The 12,653-nt window shown below is 45.8% G+C and overlaps 1 protein-coding gene across 1 annotated transcript in view; it reads left to right on the top strand.

Moving 5' to 3' along the window:
* The window catches only part of LOC120025342 (transcription factor SOX-6-like), a 202,809-nt gene that overhangs the window by 71,389 nt on the left and 118,767 nt on the right, over window positions 1–12,653 (top strand). The gene's annotated exons all lie outside the window — the stretch shown is intronic.

The raw sequence follows: 12,653 nt of genomic DNA, 5'->3' as shown, positions 1-12,653 counted from the left end.
CAAAATGAGTCCTGGCTATTAACAGGGATGCATGTGCCAATTTAATTCATTCAGTTTACTGTACCATATAGTACCTAATTTTCCTAATTTCCTCACATATCAAATGCACTTAATAGAACCTTCTGTCACCCTATGGTAACCCTCCACTCTCTAGTCCTATATGGTATCTCACAGTACCCCACAGCACCTTCTGTCACCCTATGGTAACCCTCCACTCCCTAGTCCTATATGGTATCTCACAGTACCCAACAGAACCTTCTGTCACCCTATGGTAACCCTCCACTCCCTAGTCCTATATGGTATCTCACAGTACCCAACAGAACCTTCTGTCACCCTATGGTAACCCTCCACTCCCTAGTCCTATATGGTATCTCACAGTACCCAACAGAACCTTCTGTCACCCTATGGTAACCCTCCACTCCCTAGTCCTATATGGTATCTCACAGTACCCAACAGAACCTTCTGTCACCTCCCAACTCTCTCCCCCAGACTGCAGACTGTAAGAAGAACGCACAGCGGAAAAACAAATGTTTGAAAGAGCCGCTACAACATTTCCCCCATTCTTAATTAGCACGGCACTAGTAGTATAGTGTAGTATTCAATCAGACTTGGAGCTCCCTGGGGACGCTGGTGTCTCATTCAGCGTCTGGGGAGCTCTTAGCTTAAGCGCTACATCACACGAATAAATTAGACGTCCGTTCGTTTAAAAATAATTTGTTGCTTTCTTTTTATAAAGTGTTTGTTTTGTGGTCTTTGCACAGTATCAACTATCCTGGATTATTCAGTAGATCATCTCCATCCCAATATCTAATACTCCTCATTTAATTAGGTCATCCAAATTCTACTATTACTAATAACGATGTTAGATTTTAGCAATATTAGATACTAGATTTACGATCATTTCTTCAGATTCATTATTTATGATATTGTTGACGTATGTGTTTAATGGTAAAAACAGTATCTTAACTAGTATTTCTTCCCCTGTGGTCTTAATGGTATCGTTAGTTTCATCCCCTTGACTTTTCCAGAGATGATACCTTTCCCTCGGCACAGAGGACATCTCTCATGTGTCTCTGGTTTCTGATGGGGTTGTTTTCTGCGGCGGGCGCACTCCTCTGAGCCCTCTGTGGCGAAGGCGTGCGTTATGGTAAGGAGCCCCAGCTGGTGAGGGCCGGTTGTTGCAGTAATTTAAATGGTCAAGTGCAGCTGGTAATCCAGGGCCGTATGTTAGCGCAGGGAGGAGAGAGTGCTTCAACGTGCAGTACAGCTGTTTTAATCTCCTGTTAATAAAAGAGCCTGGCCCTGCCTCATGCGCCATGCATCAACACCACCTAAATAAACTCCCTTGTTGGAGGAAATTAGTTTCTGAGAACACAGAACAAGACAAGAGGCTCACGAAGTTCAATATGTCGTCTGTAAGCTGCTGGAATGGAGAGATTCAGTGTCGTTGTGGACACTTGACACCAACTCCATCAGTAGAGATGACTGTGTGATTGCTGTACATCAGAAGGGATATTACAGAGTACAGTGTGTAGGGCAGGCGGGTAACTGTTGTTACCGTTCATAATCTATGTCAGTGTTTATAGAGAGCCTCTGTGAGCATCTTGAAAGGGCAGGATTAACCCATTACGGGCATACCAGGAGGTTGGAGAGCCACCATTTGTTGCCTTAATGACCTGGCTAATGTAAGACAAAGCAGCGATGAGCTAAATATATCACTTATCTAATCTATGCTATCATGGAGACAACTGTTCCTCCTAATCCACCCTGCTTTAGTCCCTCCACTGGTCTGGATCACTGGAGTCTTCAGAGCAGAGCGAGACACCATCTGCTGCCATTATTCTGACTGAGTCCTCCCTGTTATGTCCCTGGTCAGGAATCTCATCTCATTGTGATGATGGATCAAGACTGAGCTTGCTGACCTTAATGGTAGAGGGCATGAGAATCCTCTCTGTTTCACCTACTACAATGTAGACACTTGTTACTACACCATTAACTTTGAAGTTGTTTAAACTGGACATTGTATATCCTCTTAGATTTAGTGATGAATGAGTCAGAAAGTGTCATTTAGATAATTGTGTGACGTTGTGCTAGTCCAGAGGCCATATTTGCTACTGAGCGACGGTAAAGCTGTGGACTGGGACAGAGAGCAGTCCTAACAGACGATGACAGAGTCTCCTTCCGCCGGCCGGCCATGCCTCTTTCAGTTCCCCAACAAAACGTTGATTAAATGTATATCATCTTCAGGGTTCGCTGCCCTCAAATCCAATCAGACGGAGGTTGACCGCAACTTTGCCTAACTGGGCTGCCATCTCAGTGCTCCGTGCCTGAACCCGCCACAGTGGCCATACTCAGCGGCTCTACCGCCCTCCCACCCCTCCTCCGTCCTCTCTGTCACTGGTCCTTAAAGTGCTCTAAGTGCTTGTGACTGTGCTAATGAATGAAATGTCCTCCCAGCAGTGAGGACTGCATTAAGCTGAATAGCCACCTTAGCTGTAAAAACTCTATTAGACTCAGTGGCCAGGAAGGCTAACGATTGTGCCCAATGTTTATTTACTAGGTATTGTAAATGCATTATTTATGGAGTGCTTTCCAGACACCACTTGTCAAGAGTTAAAAATGTCAGTATAAGGTATTAAGGGAAAAATAAAAATGGTCTCCATTATGAAGATCCAAGGTGACCTTGGTTGGATTCACATGCAGTTAGACCAGCTTCCTATAATGCACTAAAGTATGAATAATGGCTATAGGGAGTCAACACTGTGTTGTCCCCAAGACAAGGACAGGTGATAGTTGTGTTTGTTAGGTTTTAGCCTGTTCCTTTGGGCTCTATACAGACAGGTTGAATCCTTGCCAGCACAACCAGCTCTGGATTGGATTTGCTTACAGTTAATGAATTCCTAATGTCTCTTTCTATTGTGCATTGAGTGGCATGCCGAGACATGTCTTTGTTCTTTATCGGTGGCCTGTCGAGCACAACGCAGTTTCTGTGCACGGAGGCATATCAGAAAGTGATGCACTCAACCTGGTCAGATATTAATCTCCTTCTTTGTAGTGTACTCTGTTACAGAGACTTGCTGCTTGCATCAGGGAATGTCAACACACAGGCATGCATGCACAAACGTCCCCTTTTTGCCTGGGCATCAACAGTCCTCTGCCTGTGCCACTATAGTGTCGTATTGCCAGGAATAGTTCTGACTGCTGCTAAAAGCTTGTTTGTTATATTTTAATCCATGTTTATAGGCCGGCTAGACTGAATGACATGTTTCAGGCAGGACTGTGGCAGGGCTGCAGGCTAACCCTAAACCCAACACTGGCCTGGGATATTGAAACATGTTCTAGGTCTATGTTCCCTTATGGAAAAAATACACAAGGCTTTTTAGATTTCAGGTTGCACTAGAGATTGCAGTACATAACATCTATATTCTGGTGTAACGGAACTGCTTTTACAGTTCAACCTGGTGGTTGGCCTGTATAACAGTACACAGTATCTCACAGTGTTCCTGTGATGACTCTAGTCTGTCTGTGGAGAAGAAGTGAGAAGGAGAGGTCGCTCCCCATTGAGTTGGGATGTCCTGACCCCCTGGGAACAGGTGTGCATGCTGGAGGTCCTGTCTCAGAGGGTAACATGCAACCCTGGGTGACCTGTGACTCTATGAACAGTTGCTAATGTGAAAGGGTGAGGACTTCTCCCCAAGGCAGTAACCCAACCTCCTTGGAGCTGAGAGGAGATCCACACTCCACACTATGGTGCACAGGAGCCAGGCTATGGCCAACAGAAGCTAGCCGTGTCAGTCAGAGTATCTGGTTAGCAGTGCACCTGGACCACAGCAAGGCCTATTGACTAATTACCATACCAGTGTGAAGCCACAGCACCTTCATCCACAGGGACAGTTCACCAAATCACAGCCTTCCTCTCTGAGGTAGAAGTATTTTGAAAGAGATCACACACGTCAGCAGCAGATGGCCTCCACTGTGTGACATGAGTGGTCAAATCGTGCTGTTTAGTTGGTTGATCTGAATGTATGATTCTCAATCTCAGTCATACTCTATGTAATGCCAATCAGTATATATCTATCTCCCCATCTCTCTCTCTCTCTCTCTCTCTCTCTCTCTCTCTCTCTCTCTCTCTCTCTCTCTCTCTCTCTCTCTCTCTCTCTCTCTCTCTCTCTCTCTCTCTCTCTCTCTCTCTCTCTCTCTCTCTCTCTCTCTCTGTAAAGGGTGCGTGTTGGTGGCAGGGAAGTCAGGCGCAGGAGAACGAACTTGGTATAAACGGAGTCGTTTAATAAGTGCTCACAAAACTCTGAAAACCAAAATATACAAAATAATAAAAGTGGGTACAAAACCCGTCACACACCAGAACATAACTTGCACATAACATACAATCAAACAATCACCGACAAGGACATGAGGGGAAACAGAGGGTTAAATACACAACATGTAATTGATGGGATTTGAACCAGGTGTGAAGGAAGACAAGACAAAACCAATGGAAAATGAAAAATGGATCAGCAATGGCTAGCAGGTCGGTGACTTCGACCGCCGAACACCGCGCGAACAAGGAGAGGGACCGACTTCGGCGGAAGTCGTGACACTCGCTCTCTCCCTCTCTTTCTCTTGCTCTCTCTCTCTCGCTCCCCCATCTCTCGCTCTCTCTCTCTCTCTCTCTCTCTCTCTCTCTCTCTCTCTCTCTCTCTCTCTCTCTCTCCCATCGCTCTCTCTCTCTCTCTCTCTCCCATCGCTCTCTCTCTCTCTATCTCTATCTCTTCTCTCTCTCTCTCTCTCTCTCTCTCTCTCTCTCTCTCTCTCTCTCTCTCTCTCTCTCTCTCTCTCTCTCTCTCTCTCTCTCTCTCTCTCTCTCTCTCTCTCTCTCTCTCTCTCTCTCTCTCTCTCTCTCTCCCTCCATCCCTCTGCATGTAGTTGTAATCCGTCTCTGGGCTATGTGTTATCCCAGTGTCTGTGGCAGTGCTGCAGTGTGAGTGTGGGTTTGTAATCAGCATTGTGTGCTAAGGAAGGGCAGGGTCATTATCCTCTATTACGACAGGGTGTGTAATGAGATTCAGGGATGGGAGAAAGCTTTGGAAGAGAATAGGATCAGCTCCAAGCCTTTGGCCTGATTAATACTGATGAACTCATGACTTAGTCCTAACACAGTCTCTGCCCCAATCCTGCTGTCTCAGCCATGGAAGCTCACTGTAAAATTGGCTACAGGTGATTTGTACCCTTTGAAACTGTATGCGTAATACATTGTTATTAGCCAAGCTCAGGATTTCTTGTGGAAAGGTATTTTCATTCATGCCCACAGTATCTGGTTGTGTTCTTATGACTCACGTAAAGGTTTGCTTAAGAAATAATATAGTAGGACAAGCTCTCTGTCTTGTTCCCTCTCCCCTCTATCCAGCTGCCCCGTCGTCTGGCTCTGTTTAATCCCACCTAATTAATAGGAATCTTTGTTATAATGATCTGTGGTGTGAGCCTCTGACTCGATGCATATGCAATGAGGCTGGAGACCCAGTCGCCTTTTTAATGTGTTGGCTGCTATTCGAGGTGAACCTGCAGGTTTTGAGGCACGCTTCAAACACTTAGCTCTCCTCTACTCTCCCCAGTCCCCCAAACATCAGTCAAACGCTTGTTTCTCTCTTCCTCTCCTTTCCACTCGTGCTCCATCTTCTTGTCTTCTCCTTTAATAATTGTCCTTCTCTTCTGTCTATCTGACAACCTGCTTATCTTGATACAAGTGACATATTTGATCAGTGGCTGTTGTATTTGTGTATGTTTGAGTATTTTAGTGGTTTTGTCTCTAAGTGTTTGTGCCTCTGAGTGTATGCGTGCGTGTGTGTGTGTGTGTGTGTGTGTGTGTGTGTGTGTGTGTGTGTGTGTGTGTGTGTGTGTGTGTGTGTGTGTGTGTGTGTGTGTGTGTGTGTGTGTGTGTGTGTGTGTGTGTGTGTGTGTGTGTGTGTGTGTGTGTGTGTGGTACCCCTGCATATAGCTCCATTCTTGTGTATTTTATTCCTCTTGTGATTTAAAAAAAAAAAAAAATTTAAGGGCTCGTAAGCAAGTATTTCACGGTAAAGTCTACACCCGTTGTATTCAACGCATGTGACAATTAAAAATAAGTTTGCTATGAGACTCGAAATTGAGCTCAGGTGCATCCTGTTTCCGTTGATCATCCTTGAGATGTTTCTACAACTGTTTACATCTGTGGTAAATTCAATTGATTGGACATTATTTGGAAAGGTACACACCTGTCTATATAAGGTCCCACAGTTGACAGTGCATGTCAGAGCAAAAACCAAGCCATGAGGTTGAAGGAATTGTCTGTGGAGCTCTGAGACAGGATTGTGTCGAGGCACAGATCTGGGGAAGGGTACCAAAACATTTCTGCAGCATTGAAGGTCCCCAAGAACACAGTGGCCTCCATCATCCTTAAATGGAAGAAGTTTGGAACCACCAAGATTCTTCCTAGAGCTGGCCGCCTGGCCAAACCTGGTACCATCCCTACGGTGAAGCATGGCGGTGACAGCATCATGCTGTGGGGATGTTTTTCAGCGGCAGGGACTGAGAGATTAGTCAGGATCGAGGGAAAGATGAACGGAGCAAAGCACAGAGAGATCCTTGATGAAACCCTGTTCCAGAGCTTTCAGGACCTCAGACTGGGGCGAAGGTTCACAAAGCCAAGACAACGCATGAGTGGCTTCGGGCCAAGTCTCTGAATGTCCTTGAGCCCGAACTTGAACCCGATCGAACATCTCTGGAGAGATCTGAAAATAGCTGTGCAGCGACGCTCAAGTCTGTAGTCAATGCCAAAGGTGCTTCAACAAAGTACTGAGTAAAGGGTCTGAATACTTATGTAAATGTTATATTTCAGTTTATTTATTTTATTGTAAATTAGCAAATATTTCTTAAAACCTGTTTTGTCATTATGAGGTATTGTGTGTAGATTGATGAGGGGGAAATAGCGATTTAATACATTTTAGAATAAGGCTATAATGTAACAAAATGTGGAAAAAGTCAACTGGTCTGAATACTTTCCCGAATGCACTGTATGTGTGTGTGTGTGCCTTTCTCTCTTTCTCTCTATGTGTGTGCCTTTCTCTCTCTCTCTTTCTCTCTATGTGTGTGCCTTTCTCTCTCTCTCTCTCTCTCTCTCTCTCTCTCTCTCTCTCTCTCTCTCTCTCTCTCTCTCTATGTGTGTGCCTTTCTCTCTCTCTCTCTATGTGTGTGCCTTTCTCTCTCTCTCTCTCTCTCTCTCTCTATGTGTGTGCCTTTCTCTCTCTCTCTTTCTCTCTATGTGTGTGCCTTTCTCTCTCTCTTTCTCTCTATGTGTGTGCCTTTCTCTCTCTCTCTTTCTCTCTATGTGTGTGCCTTTCTCTCTCTCTCTCTCTCTCTCTCTCTCTCTCTCTCTCTCTCTCTCTCTCTATGTGTGTGCCTTTCTCTCTCTCTCTTTCTCTCTATGTGTGTGCCTTTCTCTCTCTCTTTCTCTCTATGTGTGCCTTTCTCTCTCTCTCTTTCTCTCTATGTGTGTGCCTTTCTCTCTCTCTTTCTCTCTATGTGTGCCTTTCTCTCTCTCTCTCTATGTGTGTGCCTTTCTCTCTCTCTTTCTCTCTATGTGTGTGCCTTTCTCTCTCTCTTTCTCTCTATGTGTGCCTTTCTCTCTCTCTCTTTCTCTCTATGTGTGTGCTTTTCTCTCTCTCTCTCTCTCTCTCTCTCTCTCTCTCTCTCTCTCTCTCTCTCTCTCTCTATGTGTGTGCCTTTCTCTCTCTCTCTTTCGCTCTATGTGTGTGCCTTTCTCTCTGTGTGCCTTTCTCTCTCTCTCTTTCGCTCTATGTGTGTGCCTTTCTCTCTCTCTCTTTCTCTCTATGTGTGTGCCTTTCTCTCTCTCTCTTTCTCTCTCTGTGTGTGCCTTTCTCTCTCTCTCTCTCTCTCTTTCTCTCTATGTGTGTGCCTTTCTCTCTCTCTCTTTCTCTCTATGTGTGTGCCTTTCTCTCTCTTTCTTTCTCTCTATGTGTGTGCCTTTCTCTCTCTCTCTTTCTCTCTATGTGTGTGCCTTTCTCTCTCTCTCTTTCTCTCTATGTGTGTGCCTTTCTCTCTCTCTCTTTCTCTCTATGTGTGTGCCTTTCTCTCTCTTTCTTTCTCTCTATGTGTGTGCCTTTCTCTCTCTCTCTTTCTCTCTATGTGTGTGCCTGTGTTCATTCTTGGCCCATGGCGTGGTCTGCCAGCCCTGTGGAGCAGTGCTCTGGTCTGTCACTTTTGTTTGAATAGGTAATGTGGAGCTGTTCAGGCTGAAGAGACATGAGCTGGAATCACTTGTTAGGACACATGATCAAAAGCTGCTCTCTGCACTCTGCCAATCAAACCTCTTGTCACCCTGTGAAGCAGACGTTAAATAGATTTTTCGGCTGTATGCCGCGGGCAGTCTGCCAGCCTGACATGCAAACTTTTACCAAAAGATACCAGCTCTACCACTCCTCCCCTTCCTCTCTCACCCCCAAAACTCCTCCCTCATCTCCCCCTCCCCTCCCTCTCTCTCCTGCCACAGCACTGCCCCTCTGCCTCCAGGCTAGTGAACAGAGCCCAGAGCTAAATGACATGGCTAAGTGTGGGGCACAGGGAGCACGCTCCACTCTCACTCTCCAGCCTGCCTTCTCTGAACGATGGATTTAGTATGCAGTCCAAACAGAACCCATACACACCACACCACGACTGCCTCCTAGGAGTTAGGAGAGACAGGGGAGTCCTGACAGAACAAGAACAGCATAGGGGGTTGTAGCTAAATCCGTCTAAAGTGGAGCTCTCCCTCTTTGAGATGACAAAACAAGCAGCTGCTTCTTCAGTGTGCCATTCTTCGCTGCATTGGGATCACCTTCCCTCTTCTCATATTCCCATTGGTCAACAGTAGCAACTGCTGTGAAGCATTCCGGGAGCCATCTTCCCGGGATTCAGCTGTTGACTCTGTCCCCCTGCGCCTGAGGAGCACAACGCTCCCATTGTGTTGCTGGCCCAGTGGCTGCACAGGAACCCCCTGATAGGAGGAAATGGGTGTCTTAGGGAGACAAATCACAGCCAGGGCCTTACAGAGGCCTGTTTGTGTTCAGACACACTCCCCATAGGTGCATCCCATCAGCTGGATCTCAGCTCTGGCCAGACCTATAGTACAGCCACCCACATAGTGCTTCATTTTAAAAATGATTGAGAAGCTATGGAAGAGTTTTTATGTATTTTGTTCTATGAATTTCAATGTTACTTTAAACAGACTAAAAGACAAAACAGTGTAGAATAACAGCTTGTATAGAATAGGAGTGTACTGGAGACTACACTTTCAGCAGCTTTAATAGCCTGGCTGTTTCATGTGACCCCTCAGTATTTGGAATGCTACAGTGAGGGCAGAATGCTGACACACAAGAAGGCAGAGCCCATTAATGCTCCTAAATCTGTCATTGTGCTGGAGCTGTGGATCTGGAAATAGCAGACTCCTTTATGCAGAACAGGGACCGGCATGGACAGGCTTTACGTAATCAGCCTGGAGCTTGGGGGAGATGGGAGGTGTGTGTGTGGAGGGGGGGGGGGGGGGGGGGGGGCAGACATGGGCCAGTTGGATGGACAGTAGGACATTAGAACAGGGTTGTGTGTGTGTGTGTGTGTGTGTGTGTGTGTGTGTGTGTGTGTGTGTGTGTGTGTGTGTGTGTGTGTGTGTGTGTGTGTCTGAGAGGGGTTATACTGGGAAAGTCTCTGCCCAGTATCTCTGTCCAAGCCTTGGCGTTTGGTTCCCAGGCATTCTCCACACATAACTGGACAAAAGAGCTGGTGTCATCTGACCGGGGATGAAAATAGTGTCAATGTAACCCACACCATGGGCACAGACGGCCCCTGTGGCCTGCTAATGATTTCAGGGCACATCGCATGCTTGTTTTATAAGACTATGGTACGTCAGCCATCCAGCTAGCAAATCTGCCTCGGTACAGACAGACATGACAAATTACACAGATCCTCCTTGTACAATATTTGCATTGTTTTCCACCTAACACTGAGCATGAATATTCTACACTCCACTTTGATGTCTGCCTCTTGAACAGACTGTTTAATCACTTGTGATAAAACAAATGTCTGCTCTCACTCTCTTTCTCTCCCGCCTTGTTCAATAACATTTCACATGTGCCAAAAGATGAGATTAGGATGTCAGAAGAAACGGATAGGAACATGTTTTATTGCGGTGCAAAGCTTGAGTGCTGATGATTATAATTATTCGGCGAACACCATCTCTCGTTGGGAGTGCCCCCGATATAATTTTAAGCCTGCGGAGGTCGAGTGGTTAATATGTTTTAAGACCCTGGCATCCATTACATGTCATGAAGTTCCAATGATAGGTTAAAATTATGACTTTGGATTATAATTAATGATCGCTGGGCTGGAATGACATTTTCCTGTAACTCAGTACCACTTATCATAATGCTGCAATTAGTGATTTGTGTGGTGAGGCACCCCACTTTCTCCATCCCTCTTCTTCTCCCCTCTTCTCCTCCCCTCTTCTCTCCAACTCTTCCTGTCTGTTTGTAGTTCTCTCCTGGGTGCCAGTTGGCTTCATGGCGGCTACCGTAAGACTTGTGTTGTTAACTTTTTGTTAAAGTCATGGCTGGGCAATGAGCTCAGCCTCACATGAGATCTGAATTCTTCCATCCTTGCACAGCTTGTCTCAGTCCGTGTGGCTCTGGATCCCAGAGAAAGGGGATGGTTTGTTTCAAAGGAAAATACGGCTCCCATTGTTGCAGAACCATTTTGGAACAATAGTGCATTGAGACGTTTAGCTGTGGGCCAGCGAAGGGGACTTCCTAGAAATTGGAATTCTTAACCTTTGAAGTACTATGGTTACTTCATCATCCTAATTCTCCCTGGTCTGGCTGGCCTAGCATCATAAATGTCTATTGTGTTCAGTCTCAGAGATAGAGATATTCAATACAAAAACTGGTTGAGACCTTGCATATGAGAACATTTGTACATGCAGTGCTGCTTAGACTTAACCAATTTAATATTTTGGCACCGTACCAGTTGTTCAGATCATGGCTCAATTACTTTGTAAACTAAAACATAATTTTGTGTGTGTGTGTGTGTGTGTGTGTGTGTGTGTGTGTGTGTGTGTGTGTGTGTGTGTGTGTGTGTGTGTGTGTGTGTGTGTGTGTGTGTGTGTGTGTGTGTGTGGCGGGGTATGGGTTAGAGAATGGAGGTCGTCATCTAAAAATAGTGACCTTTGGACTCGCCGTCCACAGAGCAATGTGTGTACATCCTGAACTCTGACATCCCAGTAAACAGAGCTGGTTCATAAACATCTTTAATTGCTGCTTGGTAGAAACTGAGAATGTCACAGACTGCAATAGCAAATAGGCGCCCCTTAATTAGACAAATTAAAGTTTTATTTGAATATATACAGTGCCTTCGGAAAGTATTCAGACCCCTTGACTTTTTCCACATTTGTTACGTTATAGCCTTATTCTAAAATGGATTAAATAAATACAAATCCTCAGCAATCTACACACAATACCCCACATGACGAAGTTAAACAGTTTTTTAGAAATGTTTGCTAATTTATAAAACTTTTAAAAAGATACCTTATAAGGCCCCACAGATTACAGTGTATGTCAGAGCAAAAACCAAGCCATGAGGTCGACGGAATTGTCCGTAGATCTCCGAGACAGGATTGTGTCGAGGTACAGAAGGAGGGGTACCAAAAAATGCCTGCAGCATTGAAGGTCCAGAACACAGTGGCCTCCATCATTCTTAAATGGAAGAAGTTTGGAACCAGCAAGACTCTTCCTAGAGCTGGCCGCCCGGACAAACTGAGCAATCGGGGGAGAAGGGCCTTGGTCATGGAGGTGACCAAGAACCCGTTGGTCACTCTGCCAGAGCTCTAGAGTTCCTCTGTGGAGATGGGAGAACCTTCCAGAAGGACAACCATCTCTGCAGCACTCCAGCAATCAGGCCTTCATGGTAGAGTTGTCAGACGGAAGCCACTCCTCAGTGAAAGGCACATGACAGCACGCTTGGAGTTTACCAAAAGGCACCTAAAGATTCTCAGACCATGAGAAACAAGATTCTCTGGTCTGATGAAACCAAGATTGAACTCTTTGGCCTGAATGCCAAGCATTACGTCTGGAGGAAACCTGGCACCATCCCTACGGTGAAGCATGGTGGTGGCTGCATCATGCTGTGGGGGTGCTTTTCAGCGGCAGGGACTGGGAGACTAGTCAGGATCGAGGCAAAAATGAAAAGAGCAAAGTACAGAGAGATCCTTGATGAAAACCTCCTCCAGAGCGCTCAGGACCTCAGACTGGGGTGAAGGTTTACCTTCCAACAGGACAACGACCCTAAACACACAGCCAAGACAACGCAGGAGTGGCTTTGGGACAAGTTTCTGAATGTTCTTGAGTGGCCCAGCCAGAGCCCGGACTTGAACCCAATCGAAGATTTCTGGAGAGACCTGAAAATAGCTGTGCAGTGACGCTCCCCATCCAACCTGACAGAGCTTGAGAGGATCTGCAGAGAAAAATGGGAGAATTTCCCCAAATACAGGTGTGCCAAGCTTGTAGCGTCATACCCAAGAAGACTCGAGTAATAGCTGCCAAAGGTGCTTCAACAAAATACTAAGTAAAGGCTCTGAATAC

This window comes from Salvelinus namaycush, chromosome 30 (genome assembly GCF_016432855.1).
Source record: "Salvelinus namaycush isolate Seneca chromosome 30, SaNama_1.0, whole genome shotgun sequence".
NCBI classification, from domain to species: Eukaryota; Metazoa; Chordata; class Actinopteri; order Salmoniformes; family Salmonidae; genus Salvelinus; species Salvelinus namaycush.
Note: the sequence above shows the minus strand (reverse complement) of the source record. Positions and strands in the feature narration are given on the sequence as shown.